Raw genomic sequence first — 24,708 nt, forward strand, 5'->3', positions numbered from 1 at the left:
GTCTTGTTCATCTCATTTCTAACATTTTCAATGCATGCCTTGCCTTTGCCTTTGGTTGACTCACAACTTGGTGTCTTTGATCTTGTTGGATAATATCGACTGATGTGACGAGTCTTCAAACAACAAAAACATGTGGTTTGACTCAACCACCTTTTGTAGTCACTCTTGAAGTGTGTTTTAATATAGTTCTTATGAACATGTCCATACTCTTGACATTAGTAACAACTATACCTTGTATTATAATCCCAATTATAAGAGTTACCATTTTTCTTTACCTCTATTTTCTTGTTTGATGACCACATGGGTTTGGATCTACACTGAAAAGCTCTATGACCATTTTTTTGACAGTTATAATAGTATCCTTCAAATCTTTGAGTGTACATGGTCTTGGTTATGAATTCATGTGCTTGATGACCTTGTTTGTTGCACTTATGGTAGTGACCCATGCTCTTCTGCTTAACATTCTAATTTATAGTCTTTCTCCTGCACACATTGGTAGTATGTCCTTTCTTACCACAATTGTGACAAGTAGGTTTTGAGTTCTTGCCTTTGTTACCTCTTTCTTCAACATTTTTGGATGATTCTCCTTCTTTAGTACTTGTGTACCTTAGTCCAGATGTATCATTGTTAGATTTGATAGCTTCATTTGGTTTATTGAATCTTTCAAAAAACTCCTTTTCCCTTTTCAGATCATTGCTCAAGTGTTCATTCTACAACTTAAATTTTATTATGTCAATGTCTTTGGCGTTCAGTTCATGGTTTACCTTCATTACGTGACCCAAAGTTTCTAATTGCATGTTAGCAATCCTAGTTGCCCCTAATGATTTATCTTCGAGTCTGCTAGTCAAAATTCATTTTTCATATTCAATAATGACTTTTTCCTCCATATATTTCTTTTTTTGTTTAGTCACCTCACATAGTAATATGGCTTGTGATTCTTGCTCTATTTTAACATTTATGATCTCTTCAACTAGAGTTCTATTCTTTTCCATTAAATCCACAATTGTTGCATTAAATTCATTGGAGTCTCCATTTTCAAATAGATTAGTAGTGTCCATCTCTTGGTATTTCTTTGTTAACAAATTTTTCTTTTAATTTACATAAAAAGAATAAAATATTCTATGCCCAAGTTCATAAGTCAAATAAAACTTCCCAATAGTTGAGGAAATTTTACATTCACAATTCCTCTTTGAATTTAAGTAAGGTTCAACTCCCTTATTGGATTTTTAATCAAAACCACTTTTCAAAAGAAGATTATTTTTAACTTGAAATTAATAAGGCTTCCCATGTACTCTTAGATAGGGTGAAAAAAATAATTAATAACAATATGCTAAAAAATAAATGCATACAAAGGAGAGAACACACAGTTTCTCTATGAATCACATTCTAGAAAATAAACAATCTTAAAATACAATCACCACGAGGGGAGAAATATCTAGCAAATAATGAATTGTTCAATAATTCAATACTAATTCAATAAAAAATCAATAATGAACTAATTTAAAGCATACATCTTTGAACATTCAACCATTTCCTTTCAAAAGGAACAATACTATTCATATATGATATTAGAGAAACTTAGAGAATTTTCATAAAACTAAAGCCTTTAGGAAATTGGTCACAACATGATATCCATCAAAAAATGCCAACCCATAGCACTACTATGTTTTAAACTTAAATAAAAAGCTATCCAAGAATCTCCCTAAAAACTTGATTCTTGGATAGTTAGAAGTAGTTATGAAAACAAACATTAAAAATAGGGTACACATACCCAAAATTTAACTGATAGAAATCATAACTAAAAAAAATTTCAAGAAAATTTAGCAAAAAGCATAAAATAGCCATTGATTGGTCAAGTGGTTTCCTCCTCATTATCTTCAACATCTTCAGCATCACCCTACCCACACACTAGCTTCCATATCCTAAATGCATTCATAAATTTAGTCATGGTGATCGTGTTCAGATTATTGATGCTTTGAAGGTGGTTTTTCCAAATATCCTTGTCTAGCTTCATTTTATTTATAGTGTCCAAGTAACTTGGTAGTTGCAAGGTGTAGGTTCCTAACATCACTTCACTCTTGGCCACTTTGGAGAAGTCAAACGATGTAAGATCAATTTTGTCTTTTATAGACTTCATACATTCTTCATGTTGCTTGACCATTGTCTCTACATGAAAGCCTCCTTCTTGAAGAGGGTTAGGTAGAGGTGAACCAATGGACTAGAAATATTTTCCTACTTACTCCAACAATGCCTTGAAATCCTAGAAGTATAGTTGGACTCTCTCTAGCAATGTTTTTCCTCAAAACTTGAATCAGACTTGCATATACATGTTGCAATGAGTTTTCTTCAAGGAATTTCTCTGGTCCAAACTCTTCTACTTCCACTAGTTGAGACACCATGGCTAATAATTTTTCAACTTATGCTTTCCATGTCCCAGATTGAACATAAGATTCATCAAGAGCAACCTCTGCTAGGGAAGCAATCTCATGCAAATTTCGCATGACTTTGGCAACTTGGCTCATTACGAGGCTCATCCAACTAGATACTACAAACATCATCATTTTTCCTTTCTTCAAATCCTCTAATAGCTATTGATTTTCAGGGGCATTGGAATCGAAGGTAATTTGTGATTGATTACCAAGAACTAAACTTTGTTCCTTCAATGAGTTTATATATTCAGCCATTGCACTATTTTTGGCTTTTAGCCTTTTCTTCTCAATTCCTTCTTTTTGTGATTGCAACACAATTTATTTTGTGAACACCTCTCTCCAGTGTTCCTTTGTCTCATAGTTCATTACCTCTAAATCTATGTGCGTAACTTCAAAATTTCTCAAATGCAATTTTTTAGCTCCCTCTTTATGATTATAAGTAGCTACCTCAGCAATGCTCCTCCTAGTTGCACTATCAAAAGTTATCCGAGTAATGTTTTTGGTCATTTTGGGTTTGGAAGCCTTATTAGTGTACTTACTCACAATATCATCAACAAGAAAAGATACTAGAACTAAACTTGTTTCCTTATTCATCGAGGCCACAAGCTAGTTAGGAGATACAACATCTTGTTGTGATCCAACAACCCCTTCCAAAGTAGTTACAGTCTGTAGCCTTGGAGGAGATGAACCCATAATCATTTGAACCCTCTGGCTATTATCAATGAGTTCTTCACGTTGATCTTTTTCTTTCTCATTGTCAACTTGAATAACTTGGTGAGGGCTTGATGGAGTTAACATTTTGGTCTTTCTACTGGAATAGGTTTTTTGCACAAGGGGATGATTGTGAAACTTTTTCTTAGAAATTCTTGATGACCTTCTACTACCTGTAGTAGGGAAACCAATATTAGAAACAAAATCAACCCTGACGCTAGCAGAGGTTCCCTTTTTCAATTTCAACCAAGACTTTGTCTTTTCAATCACATCAGTTGGTTTTTGAAGAATATCATCTTCTTCCATAGAATCCCAATCTATGACAAGGTTTGCAAGTTCAATTTCTTCGAAAGTTGAAATGTCTATCTCAGCCTCCTCTATATCTATAATATCTATTCCCAACTTTAATTGAAAAAGGATAATTTGGGAAATGGTAAATTTGGATAAACTTCTTCTTTTCACTTCTAATTTATCAGTACAATCTTCCCAGAAATCTTCACTTGGCATTCTCATCTTCACTTGTCTGCATACTTTCTTTAACTTCCTCTGAATGGATTAAAATAGGGGAAAGTTATATTCTTAGTGGTTGGAACATTTTCTCAACCGACCCACCAAAGTAATTGCTCTCACCATCCTCCTCTATTTCTAGACTATTCACCTCTTCTTCACTTGCAACTTTAGAATTAGTCATTATTTCTTTGTAATTTGGACATTCTCTTTTTTTCCCCTTTCCATAGCCTCTATTTTTCTTCACTCAACTCTACAATCAAAAGCTTGCCTTTGCTTTTTCCTACAACTTGGAGTTTTAGATTTTGTTCGAAGATTAAAATACTTAGGGAGGGTCTCCTTTGACTTTGCGATATTGTTATTAATAAATTGAAAATCAAATATTTTTAAGTTTGGATAAGTTATTTTACAAAATCACAAGATCACCTAGATGTTGTAAGGATTTTGGTCCTAATATAATTGAGAGGTTGTGAATTTATAGTAGAACATTATACTAAAATTTATTTAAATAAACTAATATTTGAGACATCCATCTTTGATTTGAGGTGAGTAAAAAAAATTGTTACAATTTTTCCTCCTCTTCTAATTGTGCTTCCATAGTGTACACTGTCCTGACACTTTGTAAATACCCGAGTAAATGCTCATTCTTCTACTTCTAGCTATACAAACATATCAAAATAAGGCAAGAAAAAATTGAACACATATAGTACCATTCCTTATAATATTCATTTCAATGTCCTCTCATGTTGATCTATTTTACCTCGTACCAAAAATCTAAATCCCAAATCAAAAGATTGAATATTAATTATACATATAGAAACATCAACATGAATCTTTCTATTGACTAGTCCACAACATTTTTAACAATGAGCCATAGCATTAATAAATTTAAAAATTACTAATAAAACGCAAATTATTCAAAAACAAATATAAAATTGTAACTTTAATCACCAAACTTTGATGGGCTAAAAACTAGGATAGTCGACATTCACAAATCATTTATAATAACACCTAAACCATAATTCACTAATTTCTTATCCTAAGAAATATAAAGGAATCTATAATAAGGAATTTTGATGCTATTTCCTACATCTACTAGCTTCCTATGCTTGACACCTTTCTAATATATTACATGTAGAATGACTTACCATCACCACAAGACATTAGTATAGCATTGTATCATCAAATATAGGAGTCCAAATACACATTCTACCATATCAAACATCAAATAGTTTTTCTTACATATTTCAACTTCCCATATACTAAGAACATTTTGTGTACATAGAGGATCGATAAGAATAACAATATTAACTACACATTTATGAAACTCATAAAATTATCAATGTGCACCATAGGTTGACAACACTGATTAGAATAAACAATTAACACTTAAAAAAGTGTGAATAGAATATAGTTAATGACTATCTTTATTATGCAAAAAATTGGATGGTTTTATAGTAATAGAGGTTAGCATTATGTTATGTTACCCATATGAGTTTGAAGTAACAACCTAAAAAATAATTTAGATTTTGAAGCTTGACATACTTTGGTCATGATTTTTGTAACTAGAAATCAACATTATTGGATATTTTCATCCATTTTGATAAGGGAGAGAATTAATAAGAGAAACAAGTGTTCTAATAAAGCTCTCTCAAAGGAAGAAACAAATGAAATGCTAAGTGCCTTGGTATCTATTAAAAATGCTAAGGATAACCTTGGGGAATAAATGAACAAGTTTGTTTCCCAAAACAATTTAGTGCAAGCCAAAGTGGAGGAATACATCAACAATTTGAAGGCCCATCTTGAGGAAAGATCTTCAAAGAGGAAGTGCAAGGAGGAGACTTCTTAAAAGAAATAAAATAATCAAGAGGCCTCCCATGGGTTGAATGAGACAAGGCCTTTTCATCCCCCCAAGTTATACATGATGGATCATCTCAAGGAGACACAAAAGTAATTGGTTGGCCTTTGTTATGTTGACTTGAGGTGGTGTCTATTAGGTCCCTATGTTTAGTGTGCTTGAAACTGATGGTGTTGGATTGTGTTTGCGAGTTGGTAGTTGTTGGTTTAGATTGGTTGCTGGGATTGTTAGTGTGGTGCTTTGCTACTAGTTCATGGATTTTGTTGTTGGCTAGTGTTTATTTGGTCTCTTTTTGGTTGTGGTCAATTTATATATATTTGAAAAACTATGCTTTGTATGATTTTAAATGATTTGTATGCAACAAAATTTGAAAGGTTCTATTAAGGTAACTTAACTTTTTTAATCATTTTAAAATGATTTGCATGTAGTAAATCTCTAAGTATTCTATAGTTCATTATTAAAAACCTTAGCTTTCTCGGGTTCTCATTTTAGTTTCCTTCTGTTATAAATGTTCCATATGAGTTGTACTATGGAACCACAATTATTGAATTTTTTTACTTAAATCAAATTCTAATGTGCTTTTATTATAACACTTTGCAATAATTTATTTCTTTGGATGGTGATTTCATGTTGAGCATATTCTTAAAATTGGTGTTTTATATTAAGAATATATAATTTGTCTGAATATCAAGAAATATATAACAACTTTAGTAAAATAATATAAAAGCATTACTTTAAACATGCAAAATTATTTTAAAACTCTAATTTTTATTTAGAATGTTTCTATTTTATTTTGTACTTTTCTACAAGAAAATAATTTTGTTCTACATTCAAAATATCAAACTATAGAAATTATATGTTTCTAAATAGTGCGAAGTGGACATATTTTTATTCTTAATTTAAAACATCAAAACATAGAAGTTGGATGCTTCTAAAATAATGGAAAATAATATCTCTCTACATCTGATTTTGGATAAATCTATAAAATATTTAGAAAAGTATACAAAAAAAATTAAAATGTTTCTAAATTTCTTTAGACTTAAAAGCTCTTAAATAAATTAATATTATTATTTTTTTCATTTTTTAAAATCATAATAGTATTATTGTTAAAAATATATTTATTATTCTTTAAAAAATTAGTTACCAAAATTATTTGTTTTACAAAATTTTAAAAAAATAAAATCATTTTCTATTATAGATAATCTTTTATGAGCTATTTTAATGTGAATCAATATGGTTCACATGTAAAGGGGAAAATATATCTATATCCTTACATTACAAATCAATAAATAAATCAATAGTAAGGAATTGAAATTTCTTGATTATATTCCCCCAACCTTAATCAAAGTGTAATGAGAACCCTAACCATAGCCCTAACCTTAATCATAATTCTAACCTTATGAATAGCACCAAATCTAACATGACATGTTATCAAAACCCAACCCTAACTCTAACCTAAAGTACAATTCACACAAATACCCTAAAAGATCCTTAATTAAAACATTAACCTTGATTATACTTCTAACCAAAAACCCTAACCCTATTGATAATTATTAAACTTCTAACCAAAATATCCCAAACCCTATCTCTAACTATGACACATACCCTAAAACCCAAATCATAATTCCTAACCAAAAATTTAATCCTTCGCTAACCTTAATACTCACTTTATCCCTAACCATGACGTAAACCCCAATTTTAACCATAATCCTTACCCTAAGCACTAACCCTACCCACATGTCTATCTCTAACCTTATTAATAAGCCAAATGCTAACCATGATATAAACCCTAGCATTAACCAACATATTAACCGTCATCTTAAACCTTATCCCTAAACATAATCCTAAGTCCAACCCTAAGCATTGGTCATAAAAATAATCCCTGCCATAATGCTAGCTATATCTAAGCCCTAATCACAATTCTAAATTTAATCATATTTTTAATCATAACTATAAGTCTAACCTAAATTCTGACCCCAATGATAATTTTAAGCCTTTCCTTAACTATATGGCCCTAGAACAATAAACATAACACTTAGGATTTAGGAATGGGGTTAGAATTTCTCAAGGCTTAGGATTATGGTTTAGAATAAGGATTAGAGTTCAACATAATACATATTTATAGTTATCATTAAGATTAGGTTTAAGATATGGATTCATATAATAATTAGTACTAGGTTACAATTAGGATTGTGATTTAGCATTTAGATTATTAGAATATAAGATTAGGTTGGCCATTTAGTATTAGGATTGAACATTTATGATTATGGTTTACCTTAGTATTTAGGTTTATTGGTTTAAATTTTAGAATTAGGATTTCGATTAGCATCTAAAATTTATTGCCTTACTGCCTTGCACAAATGCATTACATAAGACCTCTATTTATAGAAATTTGAGAATACTCTAGAATCCACATAGAACATTTTAAACATGTTATATTATATTAAACATGGACTGTTATTTTGTGGGCTGGACGGTGGGCTGGACGGCTAAGTTGTCTCTTATTTAATATGGATGGTGCTGGAGTGTTCTTTGATTATGGATGGCTGAGTTGGGCTGGTTGTCTGCTTTTAATGGCAAAAATTAATACTGCCAACTACTGCCAACACTCCCCCTTAATTTTTGTCATTAAAAAATTTTGCATCAGCAATACCCAATTTCTCTCGCAGATATTCAAACTTATTCTTTGGTAATGCCTTAGTGAAAATATCTGCCAATTGATCTTCAGATTTGCAGAACCCAAGGTAGATTTCTCTATTATTGACCAATTCTCTGATGAAGTGATACCTTGTATCAATATGTTTGCTCCTCTTATGAAATACATGATTTTTAGATAATGCTATTGCTGATTTGTTATCACAAAGAATTGACGTTGGTTCCTCCTGATGATGGTGAAGATCAAGCAAAATTCGACGCATCCATATTGCTTGACATGCTGTGGAAGTGGCAGCTACATATTCTGCTTCAGCTGATGAGATTGTCACTATAGGTTGCTTCTTTGATGCCCATGATACAGCTCTTGATCCAAGGTGAAAGATATATCTAGAAGTGCTCTTCTTGTCCTCAATGCTACCTGCAAAATCACTGTCAGTATAACCAATTAAACCAAAATTGTTAGCTTTGGAATATAGGATTCCATATCCCATTGTTCCTACAATATATCTCAATATCCTTTTTCCAACTTGCCAATGAGAATTTTGTGGTGATTCCATGAACCTTGAGATCAGACTGACACTATACATGATGTTTGGCCTTGTAGCTGTCATATACATTAAACTTCCAACAAGTCTTTTAAACATAGTTGGATCAACATTTGAGCCCTTTTATTCCTTGCTAAGTTTTGTTCCTGTTGCAACTGGAGTTGACACTGGATTGCAATTCATCATTTTAAATCTCTTTAAAACATCCTTTATATACTTGGATTGACAAATGAAGATACCTTTGTCACATTGAATAACTTCAATACCTAAGAAATATCTAATCAACCCCAAATCTGTCATTTCAAATTCTTTCATCATTTCTAACTTGAAAATGTCTATTGATAGATTTCCAGTGAATATCAAGTCATCAACATACAAGCATACAATCAAAATCTGACCTTCCTTATTAATCTTAACATATAATGTGGGCTCATTGTTACTTCTATTGAATTGATTTCTTATCATGTATGAATCAATCCTCTTATACCAAGCCCTAGGAGCTTGTTTCAAACCATAAAGTGCCTTATTTAGTTTATATACCTTGTTTTCATGCCCACTAACCTCATAACCAGGTGGTTGTTTAACATATACCTCTTCATCAAGAAAACCATTCAAAAAAGCTGATTTTACATCCATTTGATACACTTTCCAATCATTTTGTGCTGCTATTGCTAAAATAGTTTGAACTGTGTCAAGTCTAGCAACTGGAGCAAATGTTTCATTATAATCAACTCCATATTGTTGTGAAAAACCTTTAGCAACTAGTCTTGCCTTGTGCTTAACAATTTCACCTTTTTCATAAAATTTAGTTTTGTAAGTCCATTTGACTCCTATACATTCTTTTCCTTTAGTTAAATTCATTAATTCCCACGTGTTATTTCTTTCAATAGAGTCAATTTCTTTATCCATTTCCTTGATCCATTTATCTTCTTTAATTGCTTCATCAGAATACAATGGATCACAAGAAAATAAAGAAAAATTTGAGTAAATATCTACATTCTCTTATTCTTGATCATATATTTCTTTTAAGCTTCTTGTCTTCTTACCTTTGTAACCTAGTGTTGACATTGTTGAATCAGATTTATCACTTACATTTGAACTTGGAGGTGAGGCACCTTGCACAAAGTTCCTTGGTGGAGTATTGGGTGTTGATTGAGTCCCTTGTTCCTTTAATTCATCATCACCTTGTAATATTGGTGCTCCTCTTGTGACTTGTTTGTTATCATTTTCATGCCATGAATCTTCTTCTTCAAATTTAACATCCCTGCTAATGATCAATTTCTTTGAAACAGGATTATACAATCTATAAGCCTTTGATTCTTCACTATAACCAATAAAGATGCATTTTTCACTTTTATCATCCAATTTCTTTCTCAATTTAGATGGAACTAATGAATAAGAAACACAACCAAAAACTCTAAAATGGGATACTATATGTTTCTTACCATTCCATGCTTCTTGTGGAATTGTGTTCTTAACACTCTTTGTAGGACTCCTGTTCAAAATGTATACAACACATGCTACTGCTTCTGCCCAAAACTCATTTGATAGATTTTTGGCCTTCAACATATTTCTTGCCATTTCCATTATGTTTCTATTCTTCCTTTCTGCTACACCATTTTTTTGTGGTGTGTACCTTGTGGTAAACTATTTCTTAATTCCATGAAATTTGCAAAATTGTAGAAAATCATTATAACTGAATTCACCACCTCTATCAGATCGTAATACCTTGATGTAGTGATCACTTTGTTTTTCAACCAAATTCTTGAACTCCTTGAACTTTTCAAAAGCTTCACTTTTTTGTTTAAGAAAGTATATCCAAATCTTCCTGCTAAAATCATCAATAAATGTTAGGAAATATATACTTGCTCCTAAAGATGGAGTTTGCATAGGTCCACATATATGAGTGTGAACTAATTCCAATGGTGCTCTTGCTCTATATGAACCTCCTACTGGAAAGCTTTCTCTATGTTGCTTTGCCAAAATACAACTTTCACATGAACTTGGTGGTTTCAATATTTGAGGCAATCCTTTCACCATATTCTTCTTTTGTAATAAACTCAAAGCATCAAAATGAAGATGACCATACCTCAAATGCCATAGCCACAACTGATCTGAGTATACTATCTTGAAACTAACTTCTTTTCCTCCTTGAATGCAATGAATCTGGAGGGGGAACATTTGATTTTGTGTCATGTTGACCCTTGCAATTAACCTGCCACTAGGATTTCTATCCAAGATTGTGCAAACATCATCATCAAAAGAAACTTTGTAACCCTTTTGTACTAGTTGACCAACACTCATGAGATTGTGTTTTAATCCAGGCACAAAATACACATCAGGAATATATCTTTTTCCTCCATTTTTTGTTAAGAAATTTATAACACCTTTTCCCATTACAGAGACTTTACTATCATTTCCTAGCTTTACTTCAGATTTTACAGAATCATCCAAGCTAGCAAACAAATCTTTATTTTCAGTCATATGGTTACTACATCCACTATCTAGGAACCATATATCACTAGAGCTTTCTTGAGAAACATTACAAGTTATAAATAAACTTCCTAAATTGTTATCAGATACATCTGAGTAATTAGCACCATTCTTTTCAATATCCTCTTGTTTCTTTCTACATTCACTTGCAATATGACCAAATCTCTTACAATAATGACACTAAATTTGAGATTTATCAAACCTTGATGATGGTTGTTGGAATGTACTTCTGCCACGTCCTCTATTAGAACTCTGAATGGATTGATTTGTTCTCTCTTCTTGATTTGGACTTCCACGTCCATCTATGCTTCTACCTCTTCCTCTTCCTCTATAGTTTGATCTTCCTCTTCCTCTGCCAAAAGATACATGTGATCTAAATGCATTCTCCAAAGAAGATTTTTTATTTCTGTTCATTCTTGATTCATGAGATAAAAGTGAGCCCATCAATTCATCAATAGATAGTATTGTCAAATCTTTAGATTCTTCAATGGCAACAACAATGGCATCAAATTTTCTAGGCAAACAATGAAGTATCTTTTCAACAACCTTTTGATTGGTCAAATCATCACCATATGATCTAATTTGATTATCCACATTCATTACTTGATTTAGAAATTGATCAACTGAGTCTGAATCCTTCATATACAAATTTTCAAAATCACGCCTTAAAGTTTGCAATTTAGCAATCTTAACTTTTGATGTCCCTTGATATGCTGTTTCTAAAATATCCCATGCAATTTTAGACTTTTTAGCAGCACAAACCTTAGGAAAAATTGATTCATCTAAAGATTGTTGAATTAGAAACAATGCTTTAGCATCCTTTTTCCTGTTATCTTGTAATTTATCCTTTTCATCTTGTGCTAATGTAGACTCATCTTGTGGTTCAATAAAACCCTTTTCAATAAGATCCCATATGCCTTGAGAACAAAATAGTGTCTTCATTTTTATAGCCCAAAATTCATAATTTTTACTAGAAAATATTGGAATTTGTGGTTGAGCTATACTACTTCCTGAAGCCATGTTAATACACAGTTACAACTGCACCTTACAATTTTAAACTTTTCTTTACAAAGAAAATCCACCAAACAAGTCTAAGCCAATGACATATAGCTTAAAAAAACAACATTATAATGCTTATTTTCCCCTTTTAAATTTTTTTTTTTATCATTAGACTTCACTCCAAGAAATCAGCTCATACCTTCTTCAAACATTAAACTGGGATCTTTTCTTCTCTCAATCTTTGGCAGCCACTAGTCTCCAACTTTAGAAGTTGATAATGATTTGCAATCAAGAAAACATTAGAAGCTTCATTCACTGCTATAGCAGTTATACATATCAACACATAATTCTTTTCCTCCTAGGCCCACCTCTTCATGCTCTGATACCAATTTGAAGGCAAAGAGAAAGAAAAATACATAGAAATAACACTGATTTTATTGCCTTACTGCCTTGCACAAATGCATTACATAAGACCTCTATTTATAGAAATCTAAGAATACTCTAGAATCCACATAGAACATTTTAAACATGTTATATTATATTAAACATGGACTGTTATTTTGTGGGCTGGACGGCTAAGTTGTCTCTTATTTAATATGGATGGTGCTGGAGTGTTCTTTGATTGTGGACGGCTGAGTTGGGCTAGTTGTCTGCTTTTAATGGCAGAAACTAATACTGCCAACTACTGCCAACATCGGCGCCATGCCTTCTCACTGGAAAGGAATCTGCCAGACCTCACCCAATTTCAATAAGTCAAGTTGGAACAACAAGCTAATCGGGGCAAGAAATTTCATGAGGGAAGGAACGGTGAGAGACTCAATGGGACACAACACTCATACTGCCTCCACTGCGGCTGGGAGCCCCGTTGCAAGGGCTGGACTCTTTGGCAATGCTCAAGGAACCATGCAGAGAATGGCGCCAGGTGCTCATGTTGCTGTCTAAAAGGTTTGCATGGGGTTGGATTGCTTAGAATTTGATGTTCTGGTGGGGATGGATGCCGCCATTTTTGACGGCATGGACGTGCTCTCTATCTCTCTTGGCGAAAAGCCATTTGCGTTTTATTTGGATGAGCTTGCAATCGGTGCCTTTCACGCCATGGAAAGGGGCATTTTTGTGAACTGCGTGGCAGGAAATGAAGGGTCGGAGGAGCCCTCAGATCTCTCTAACGACGCACCATGGATGATGACAGTGGGCCCGAGTTCCATGGATAGACACTTCCTTGCGAATGTGAAGCTCGGAGATGGAACAATTTTGCACGGTGAGTCTCTCTCCCACGGCAAGGGTAGCCAAACGAAAGAATTGAGGCTCGTGGAGATGGATTTGTGCGGGGATGGCTCTCTAGATTCACGTCTTATAAGAGGAAAGCTGGTGGCGTGCTCACCAGGTAGTCTTGGTTCTCCATTGCAGCAGGGAGAAGCTGTTTGAGAGGCCGGAGGTGCCGACGTCATATTCGTTAATTTTTATTTTACCGGGAAGGAATTCATATTGTTCCCTCAGCTTTTGCCGTCGACATCCCTCGAGTTTAAGGCAGGACTTTCCTTGGTAGCCTATATAAATTCTACTAAGAACCCTAAGGCAGCTATTCAGTTCGAGCGCACTGTCTTGGGTGCCGCCAACAATATTTCAGCGCCAATGATGGCATCATTTTCGTCGCGTGGACGCAACCTGATAAGCCCAAAAATTTTGAAGCTCGACATAATAGCTCCTGGATTTTCCATAATTGCAGCTTGGCCTTAAAATCAGAGTGCTTCGGGCCTCCCTAAAGGTAAGTGAATAGTAAGTTTCAATATCTTGTATGGTACGTCAATGGCCGCTCCACATGTGAGGGGGGTGGCTTCTTTTCTTAAAAACGCTCACCCAGAATGGAGCCCAGTGGCCATTAAGTCCGCACTTGTTACTACTGTAGATTACTTAGATAAGAAGGGCAGGCCAGTTCTTGACGGTGGAAAGAATTTCATGCTCGCAGATATTTTTGCTACGGGCACTAGGCACATAAATCCCGATAGAGCAGCCGATCCAGGCCTTGTTTATGACCTTAGCCCCAAAGATTATATTCCTTATCTCTATTGGCTAAATTACATAGAATCTCAACTTCACTTGATCCTAAACAAGAATGTTGTATGCCCTTCCAATCATGAAAGGACTCTTCCGGGTAACCTCAATTATCTGTCCTTTTCTCTTGTTTTAAATGAAACAAGTTCTATCACCTTGAGAAGAGTTGTGACTAATGCTGGAGCCGTGGAGTCCAAGTACACCATCAAAATTGATCCTCCCAGGGGAGTCGATGTGAGTGTGAATCCAACTTTCTTATCGTTTGGGGCAGCGATGGAGAAAAGGAATTATAGCATCACATTTGTAGCAAAAGCATTTGATCCTTCAAAATCGGGCTTCTCCCAAGGCTCAATTAGGTGGGTTTCAAGCGCTCACGGTTATAGCGTAAGAAGCCCTATGGCAGTCTCGTGGAGGACAAACTGATTAGTGGTGTCAATGACTATCTTCGAATTTGAGGTCTCATATTCATATTAATATAAGTGAACCGTTTAAGATTCAATTAAAACATTGGATAAATTTTGCAAAAATATAGTCGATGTGAATTTTTTAATTTTTAAAAAATATTAATTGTGTATATTTTGAATATCAATATTTTAGATAACATTTAGAAGAAATCTAAAATTTTCATTTTCTAAATATTAAGTAACTTTCTTTCTTATTTATTAACACTAAATTTATTTCATATGAGGTTACAAAATTTGGGATCTAAGATTTATGACACAAGTTTTAGACTATAAAACATAGGATCATATATCTTTATCAAAGTGCGGGGTGTAAATTTTAGTGGGCATAAAAAAATTGTACTTGCACCACCAATGCACTAAATGACAATTATTTTAATTTGTACTATATTTTATAATTTTTTAAAAAATTGATTTATTATTTTTCATAAATTTACAAATGTAGTATTAAGATTATATGCATAACAAAAATGATAAGAGTCCATTTCTTCCTTTTCCAATAAAAAAAAAAATTTTCTTTTCTTTGCTTATTGGAAATGGAAACATTCTTTTCTTTTCACTAATGTTCTTATATTTTGTTTAGAATGCAAACTAGTGTGTTTTCCTTATCACAAATGGAAACTTTTCATTCACTTCAATGCCTATATGCATTTTGTGAATGCAAAAACTATTTATTTTTATATATCCTTGGTGCTCTACATGAATTTTATTTCTAATTTATAAATATTCTATTAACTATTTTAAGATTGTTTACTGGTATACTCAAATATCATGAAGATATAGGATATAATAGACACAAGAGCTTAACTTTAGTTGTCCCTTAATCTATTGTTGATTACTATGAGAAAATATCATCTAATTCATTGAGAAATTATACTTGATAATGTTGTTGAAAATAGTTATTAAATTGTATATTGTCATTGATGTTACACAAATGTTACACTCTAAACGAGCACTACTAGTAGTCACTGAGCTCTAATGACTCCACTATCAGCCAAGCATAAGTTCAGAAGAAACCAAGTTAAGTGATCAACTCCAAACTAAGCTAGATCAATCATTGAAGGATTTTAGTGTTAACTGAGTCAGGTTGGTTACCAAAGGGGTTCAATGTAAGCCAAGTAAGGTCGGTTACCAAGGAACTCAGTGGTAATTGAGTGACCCAATTTTAATTTTAGCTAACCTACAATAGAATAGTTTTGTTTATTGTGTTGTTTATGTAAGTCAACTTAGTGGATATCTATTGCTTATTTGTAAAGGTATTAGAGCCTACTTGACAATGGATTTCATATATATGAAAGGTCGAGTTGTGGAAAAAGTTAAGATGTGAATAAAGAAGGATATCTAATTAAGAGCACAATATCCAAAGAGCTACAAAGATTATTCTGATCAAGGAGGACTTAGAGGATAAGCCAAAACAATGATCTAAATCTAAAAATTAGTTTCTTGATTAATCAAGTCAATCATTGTGACTCTTTAACAATTGTAGCAGTGAAGAAATATCTTAACAGAGTTGACTTAACATTCAATTTGTAAATCCTCTAGCAAGGTGGCATTTCTAGATTGAAGTGTCTTAAGACCTTTAACCAGGAAACTCCTAATAGGGTCATTTAAATCATTTAACAAGGTCACACCTAATAGTGTATTTTGTAGCCTTTAATAGGGTTGGCTCCTAACAGGGCTCACTTCAAAAGAGTGAAAAGTTGTAAAGAATAAGTAAATTGAAATCCCATGTAAAGAATATATATCTAAAGCATGTAGGTAAGCATTCACACATTCATGACACAAGATATGATTACTTAGAAACCCTCCAATGAGAGGGTAAAATTTGGTTGGGGATGACACCCACAAATCTTCACTACTATAGTAATAAAGTGTATCCAATGAAGGTTACAATGTTTGATCATGAAACATCATCTACCTTGTGAAAGGTCTACCCTATTAAAGGCTTACAAAGAATATTAGGTCTTACCTTGTTAAAGGATTTCAACACCCTATTAGAAGTGTTCTTAGTTAAAGGACTTTAACTCCCAATTATGTAAGCACTTTGTTAGAGGATTTCAATACAGCCTCTTAGGACTACTTTATAAAGAGATTTAACTAATTCACCTGTTAGAATGTCTTAGCAATGATCCTGTAGTTAGCACTCTGATGCTTGATGATAGATCACCTCTATTCTACTATGTACTTGGTTCTTCTTGATCAGATGTTTCTCTATTATTCACTATTTCCTTTCTCTATTCTCCTTTAATTGATTTTGCAATTCAAATCATAATACCTTGGTCACCATGAATGTCTTGGTTTATGCATTCAAAACTCTCCTTGATTATTCATTCATTCCCCTACTCACACACATGAAGTTTAGGGTTCATCCTCCTTAAGAAGACCTAGGTGACTTAGGGTTACGTATGAATCAGTAGTTGTGATTCATCCATATTGTAGCTTAAACCTTCCCTTTGCCTGATTTGGTGCATGCAATACATAGGGATTCCTAATTGAGATTCATCCTTATAACCAAATATCATAATTCAATACTTAGGTCAGCCCAAAAATGGTTGACATAGTTGTTTGTGCCAATATAAACAACTATGAAAAACTATGTTACTTGTCATCTAAAACCCCTAGTACTCGACACATACTATGACTTCAACGCTATCACTCAGAATCTAAATTACTCATCATGTACTTCTTGCTCAGCTCCTGAATCACTTGGCATACACTGTCTACTCAGCTCCTAAGTGACTCGGTTCTCGATATTTACTCGGCATGCACTAAATTTAAATGTTTTTCTTGGCATATATTTGTTGTTTGGCATGAAGTAAGTAAATAAATTAAGTCTATAGACACTCATTAGTCAATACCAATCTGAGATTAACAATCTCCCTCTTTGACATGACTGTCAAAAACACTTGGTCATACATTAATACTCTTTATTCTCATGAGCATAAGATGAACTCTTATTCGGCTTCTATCCACATTTTAATAATATCAAAATGTTTACAAAATGACTTATACCTCAAAATCTTATAACTTCCCTTGAGTTGTTTGATCTATTTTGTACTTTATTCTGTATCAAAATCTTCAAATTCTTTCTCCTACTAAGTAGGTTTGCCTCAACTAATACTCTTTCTCTATTTTCTGCTTGCTTTCTCTTACTCCCCAATTCTCGCTCTTCTCTTTATTTCTTTCTTTTTGCTCACCCTCAGCTCTTACTCCCCCTTTTTGACACTGATGTCAATGAGTTATACACTAATAGTGTTTTTGTCCAAAAAAGATTTATGGACCTTAAGAATAATTTTAAGAGTTTCATCCCAATTATCACAAGTTACCTCCAAAGACTTAATTTGGATGGATAGCTCAGTAGCAAGGTGTACTAAGCCTCTAATGTAGAAATATTGGGGTCTTTCTTGGTAAGTGGTTCTGCATAGCCTGGCTCCTTGTGTAAAATCTCCATGTGAGGAGTCAATGTCGACTGGATGCTAATTGGATTAGCCCTTATGTTGGCTTCATCTGCTTGTAGTGTTTCTAACTAACTTTGGGTTTGCAAGAGGGTCTTGAAATGTTTCTCACTTTGAGCTAGAGTCATGAACAATTTGGCTCCAGATGACTGCATGTGAATTTCCAAGCTCAGGATGTGATTCCTTATCTCTTGTGTGAAGAGTGTAGGACTACACAATTTGGTGTACAAAGACAAAATGTTCTCTAATACCTTCTTTACACTTTCTATCTTAGTAGCCAATGCAAATTGTGTTAGTGCTATTTTACTAGATATCTTCTCACTCACTTTATTTTGAAACTTCTTCTCAGACCATTCTAATAATTTTTCATTAGTATCTAGGTTTGTATCACTTACTCTTTCAACTATGTTGGTCAATTGTTCAATGATTGGATTTGTTTCATTTTGAGTAGGTAGAATGAATGCATCTAAGAAAATTTCTTTGATCTCAATCAAAGCTTGCTTCTGGCTATACTCCCTTTTGAGCAGTTCTTGGTGTTTCTTTCTTGCTGGGGCCTCTCGAGGTATACCCATTTGCTCAATTGTTATTGCTACATAATCACACTTTTGCAATCCAATTTCTTCATCTTGACTAACATCTCCATAATTTATTACCTCTTTTACCTTTGATGAGCTAGGACTTGCCACTGAAAATTGCAAAAGTATTGCATCTATGCTCAGCCTCTAAAGAGTTTGATTGGAAGGAGTTCCTGATTCTAGAAATATTATCAATGCTCAAATTACTTTGAGTTCCTTTGGGTTGGGTGATACATTTGTCTCTTCAAGCTTGTCCTTTTCTACCTTTTTGATATTAATTGCACCTTGAACTTGTGCTAGAGGTGTAGGCACATCTACTTAACCTATTTGACTTAGTCTCCCATTATTGACTGGTGTTTCCACCTTATCTTGTCCAACTATCTCAACCTTGTCCTTTTTAGGTCCTTGAACATTTTGTGAGACTAGAGTGCTTTCCATGGGTGTACTAATAGTGCATCTTGTTGTATCCTTCCTTTGATATACAACTAAGTGCAGTGAAGGTTGTACACTTATCACTTGAGGAGTGACTGTAGGTGTGTCTTGTGTTTTAACTTCCTCTCCTACAATCATAAATTCTAACTTTTGAATTTCATCTACACTTACCAATACATCCTTGTGACATAATTTGGCCTGTAGCGTGGATTAGTCAAGTGTCCTTTTCAAATATTCTTCTATTAGGGGATTGATGTTCTCATTAGTAGGATCAGAAACATCCTTCACTATGATAGTTGTAGTACTTACACTTATGGAGGGTTAGCACTTGGCATTTTTGTATCTTGTACATTCTGTTCTCATTGTTTCTCTTGCTTAGCTTTTGTTTGATCATCTATATTCATATCAGTGCCTCCCTCAAATGTACCTTCTTCATTGTTATACTCTTTATCATCTTCTACCTCAATAGGTTTTTTTTCATCATCTTTGACTATTTCTAGTCCATATGTAATCTTCCACATTTGTTTTGACTTCTTTACAACATCATTTATCTTGTTCTATAGTATTCTAAATGACCTACCTATACTTAGATACAAATCTCATAGTATATTTATTTATGGCTTTAGACATTTTTGCATTAAAAATTTTGGCATAACCTGAGTGAGGGTCATTTTCCTAATTTTCTTCTCTATGTCTAAACAATAGTGCCATTTCTACTCAACTCTATCATATAAACTCTTAGGTATGGAATTGGCAATTTCTAGAGGAGTTTCCTTAAAAGTAGCCATCATGGCATTTATTGTCTCCTCTACTTTAATATTCTCAGTCTTTCCAAGGTCATCAAATTCAATGTGAGAGAAACTTGACAAGTCAGCATTGTTTCTAATGTTCACACATAATTTATCTAAGTCCAAGGAGGGACTATGACTCACCACTTGGAATCGGCTATTGTCATCAGATTCAATCTTCTCCTTATCAGATTTAGCCTGAGAAACATAGTTTCTTCTTGGTCTTTTTTGTGATCCACCTTCTTTCTCTTTAGGTTTAGCTATCTCTTTAGCCTTCTGTGTAGTTACTCTTGTACTAGCCCTTGTGGTAGGTGTTGTTGTTTTTGGTTGATTAGGTTTTTTCATATTCAATCATGACTTTTTCCTCCATATCTTTATTTTTTTGTTTAGTCACCTCACATAGTAATATGGCTTGTGATTCTTGCTCTATTTTAACATTTATGATCACTTCAACTAGAGTTCTATTCTTTTCCATTAAATCCACAATTGCTGCATTAAATTCATTGGAGTCTCCATTTTCAAATAGATTATTAGTGTCCATCTCTTGGTATTTCTTTGTGAACAAATTTTTCTTTTAATTTACATAAAAAGAATAAAAGATTCTATGCCCAAGTTCATAAGTCAAATAAAACTTCCCAATAGTTGAGGAAATTTTACATTCACAATTCCTCTTTGACTTTAAGTAAGGTTCAACTCCCTTATTGGATTTTTAATCAAAACCAGTTTTCAAAAGAAGATTATTTTTAAATTGAAATTAATAAGGCTTCCCATATATTCTTGGATAGGGTGAACAATCTAATTAATAACAATATGCTAAAAAATAAATGCATACAAAGGAGAGAACACACAGTTTCTCTATGAATCACATTCTAGAAAATAAACAAACTTAAAATACAATCACCATGAGGGAAGAAATATCTAGCAAATAATGAATTGTTCAATAATTCAATACTATTTCAATACAAAATCAATAATGAACTAATTTAAAGCATACATCTTTGAACATTCAACCATTTCCTTTCAAAAGGAACAATACTATTCATATATGATACTAGAGAAACTTAAAGAATTTTCATAAAACTAAAGCCTTTAGGAAATTGGTCACAACATGATATCCATCAAAAAATGCCAACCCATAGCACTACTATATTTTAAACTTAAATAAAAAGCTACCCAAGAATCTCCCTAAAAACTTGATTCTTTGATAGTTAGAAGTAGTTATGAAAATCAACATTAAAAATATGGTACACATACCCAAAATTTAACTGATAGAAATCATAACTAAAAAAAATTTCAAGAAAATTTTATAAAAAACATAAAATAGCCATTGATTGGTCAAGTGGTTTCCTCCTCATTATCTTCAACATCTTCACCATCACCCTACACACACACTAGCTTCCATGTCCTAAATGCAGTCATAAATTTAGTCATGGTGATCGTGTTCAGATTCTTGATGCTTTGAAGGTGGTTTTTCCAAATATCCTTGTCTAGCTTCATTTTATTTATAGTGTCCAAGTAACTTGGTAGTTGCAAGGTGTAGGTTCCTAACATCACTTCACTCTTGGCCACTTTGGAGAAGTCAAACGATGTAAGATCAATTTTGTCTTTTATAGACTTCATACATTCTTCATGTTGCTTGACCATTGTCTCTACATGAAAGCCTCCTTCTTTAAGTTGGTTAGGCAGAGGTGAACCAATGGACTAGAAATATTTTCCTACTTACTCCAACAATGCCTTGAAATCCTAGAAGTATAGTTGGACTCTCTCTAGCAATGTTTTTCCTCAAAACCTGAGTCAGACTTGCATATACATGTTGCAATGAGTTTTCTTCAATGAATTTTTCTAGTCCAAACTCTTCTACTTCCACTAGTTGAGACACCATGGCTAATAATTTTTCAACTTATGCTTTCCATGTCCCAGATTGAACATAAGATTCATCAAGAGCAACCCCTGCTAGGGAAACAATCTCATGCAAATTTCGCATGACTTTGGCAACTTGGCTCATTACGAGGCTGGTCCAACTAGATACTACAAACATCATCATTTTTCCTTTCTTCAAATCCTCTAATAGCTATTGATTTTCAGGGGCATTGGAATCAAAGGTAATTTGTGATTGATTACCAAGAATTGAACTTTGTTCCTTCAATGAGTTTATATATTCAGCCATTGCATTATTTTTGGCTTTCAGCCCTCTCTTCTAAATTCCTTCTTTTTGTGATTGCAACACAATTTATTTTGTGAACACCTCTCTCTAGTGTTCCTTTGTCTCATAATTCATTACCTCTAAATCTATGTGTGTAACTTCAAAATTTCTCAAATCCAATTTTTTAACTCCCTCTTTATTATTATAAGTAGCTACCTCAGCAATGCTCCTCCTAGTTGCACTATCAAAAGTTATCCTAGTAATGTTTTTGGTCATTTTGGGTTTGGAATCCTTATTAGTGTACTTACTCACAATATCATCAACAAGAAAAGATACTAGAACTAAACTTGTTTCCCTATTTATCGAGGCCACAAGCTAGTTAGGAGATACAACATCCTGTTGTGATCCAACAACCCCTTCCAAAGTAGTTACAGTCTGTAGCCTTGGAGGAGATGAACCCACAATCATTTGAACCCTCTGGCTATTATCAATGAGTTCTTCACGTTGATCTTTTTCTTTCTCATTGTCAACTTGAATAATTTGGTGAGGGCTTAATGGAGTTAACATTTTGGTCTTTCTACTGGAATAGGTTTTTTGCACAAGGGGATGATTGTGAAACTTTTTCTTAGAAATTCTTGATGACCTTCTACTACCTGTAGTAGGGAAACCAATATTAGAAACAAAATCAACCCTGACGCTAGCACAGGTCCCCTTTTTCAATTTCAACCAAGACTTTGTCTTTTCAATCACATTAGTTGGTTTTTGAAGAATATTATCTTCTTCCATAGAATCCCAATCTATGACAAGGTTTGCAAGTTCAATTTCTTTGGAAGTTGAAATGTCTATCTCATCCTCCTCTATATCTATAATATCTATTCCCAACTTTAATTGAAAAAGGATAATTTGGGAAATGGTAAACTTGGATAAACTTCTTCTTTTCACTTCTAATTTATCAGTACAATCTTCCTAGAAATCTTCACTTGGCATTCTCATCTTCACTTGTCTGCATACTTTCTTTAACTTTCTCTGAATGGATTAAAATAGGGGAAGGTCATATTCTTAGTGGTTGGAACATTTTCTCAACCGACCCACCAAAGTAATTTCTCTCACCATCCTCCTCTATTTCTAGACTATTCACCTCTTCTTCACTTGCACCTTTAGAATTAGTCATTATTTCTTTGTAATTTGGACATTCTCCTTTTTTTCCCCTTTTCATAGCCTCTATTTTTCTTCACTCAACTCTACAATCAAAAGCTTTCCTTTGCTTTTTCCTACAACTTGGAGTTTTAGATTTTGTTCCAAGATTAACATACTTAGGGAGGGTCTCCTTTGACATTGCGATATTGTTATTAATAAATTAAAAATCAAATATGTTTATGTTTGGATAAGTTATTTTACAAAATCACAAGATCACCTAGATGTTGTAAGGATTTTGGTCCTAATATAATTGAGAGGTTGTGAATTTATAGTAGAACATTGTACTAAAATTTATTTAAATAAACTAATATTTGAGACATCCATCTTTGATTTGAGGTGAGTAAAAAAAAATGTTACAATTTTTCCTCCTCTTCTAATTGTGCTTCCATAGTGTACACTCTCCTGAGACTTTGTAAATACTCGAGTAAATGCTCATTATTCTACTTCTAGCTATACAAAAGTATCAAAATAAGGCAAGAAAAAATTGAACACATATAGTACCATTCATTATAATATTCATTTCAATGTCCTCTCATGTTGATCTATTTTACCTCGTACCAAAAATCTAAATCCCAAATTGAAAGATTGAATATTAATTATACATGTAGAAACATTAACATGAAGCATTCTATTGACTAGTCCACAACATTTTTAACAATGAGCCATAGCATTAATAAATTGAAAAATTACTAATAAAACGTAAATTATTCAAAAACAAATATAAAATTGTAACTTTAATCACCAAACTTTGATGGGCTAAAAACTAGGATAGTCAACATTCACAAATCATTTATAATAACACCTAAACCATAATTCACTAATTTGTTATCCTAAGAAATATAAAGGAATCTATAATAAGGAATTTTGATGCTATTTCCTACATCTACTAGCTTCCTATGCTTGAGACCTTTCTAATATATTACATGTAAAATGACTTACCATCACCACAAGACATTAGTATAGCATTGTATCATCAAATATAGGAGTCCAAATACACATTCTACCATATCAAACATCAAATAGTTTTTCTTACATATTTCAACTTCCCATTTACTAAGAACATTTTGTGTACATAGAGGATTGATAAGAATAACAATATTAACTACACATTTATGAAACACATAAAATTATCAATGTGCACCATAGGTTGACAACAATGATTAGAATAAACAATTAACAGTTAAAAAAGTGTGAATAGAATATAGTTAATGACTATCTTTATTATGCAAAAAATTGGATGGTTTTATAGTAATAGAGGTTAGCATTATGTTATGTTACCCATATGAGTTTGAAGTAACAACCTAGAAAATAATTTAGATTTTGAATCTTGACATACTTTGATCATTATTTTTGTAACTAGAAATCAACATTATTGGATATTTTCATCCATTTTGATAAGGGAGAGAAT

At 33.0% G+C, this 24,708-nt stretch overlaps 1 pseudogene; it reads left to right on the forward strand.

Moving 5' to 3' along the window:
* The first annotated feature begins 13,148 nt into the window (after window positions 1-13,148).
* LOC149534089 (subtilisin-like protease 4 pseudogene) lies at window positions 13,149-13,934 on the forward strand (annotated as a pseudogene).
* Window positions 13,935-24,708: the final 10,774 nt, after the last annotated feature.

The sequence above is a fragment of the Cupressus sempervirens genome, chromosome 10 (assembly GCF_028749045.1).
Source record: "Cupressus sempervirens isolate cs-2001-9-10 chromosome 10, ASM2874904v1, whole genome shotgun sequence".
Taxonomy (NCBI): Eukaryota; Viridiplantae; Streptophyta; class Pinopsida; order Cupressales; family Cupressaceae; genus Cupressus; species Cupressus sempervirens.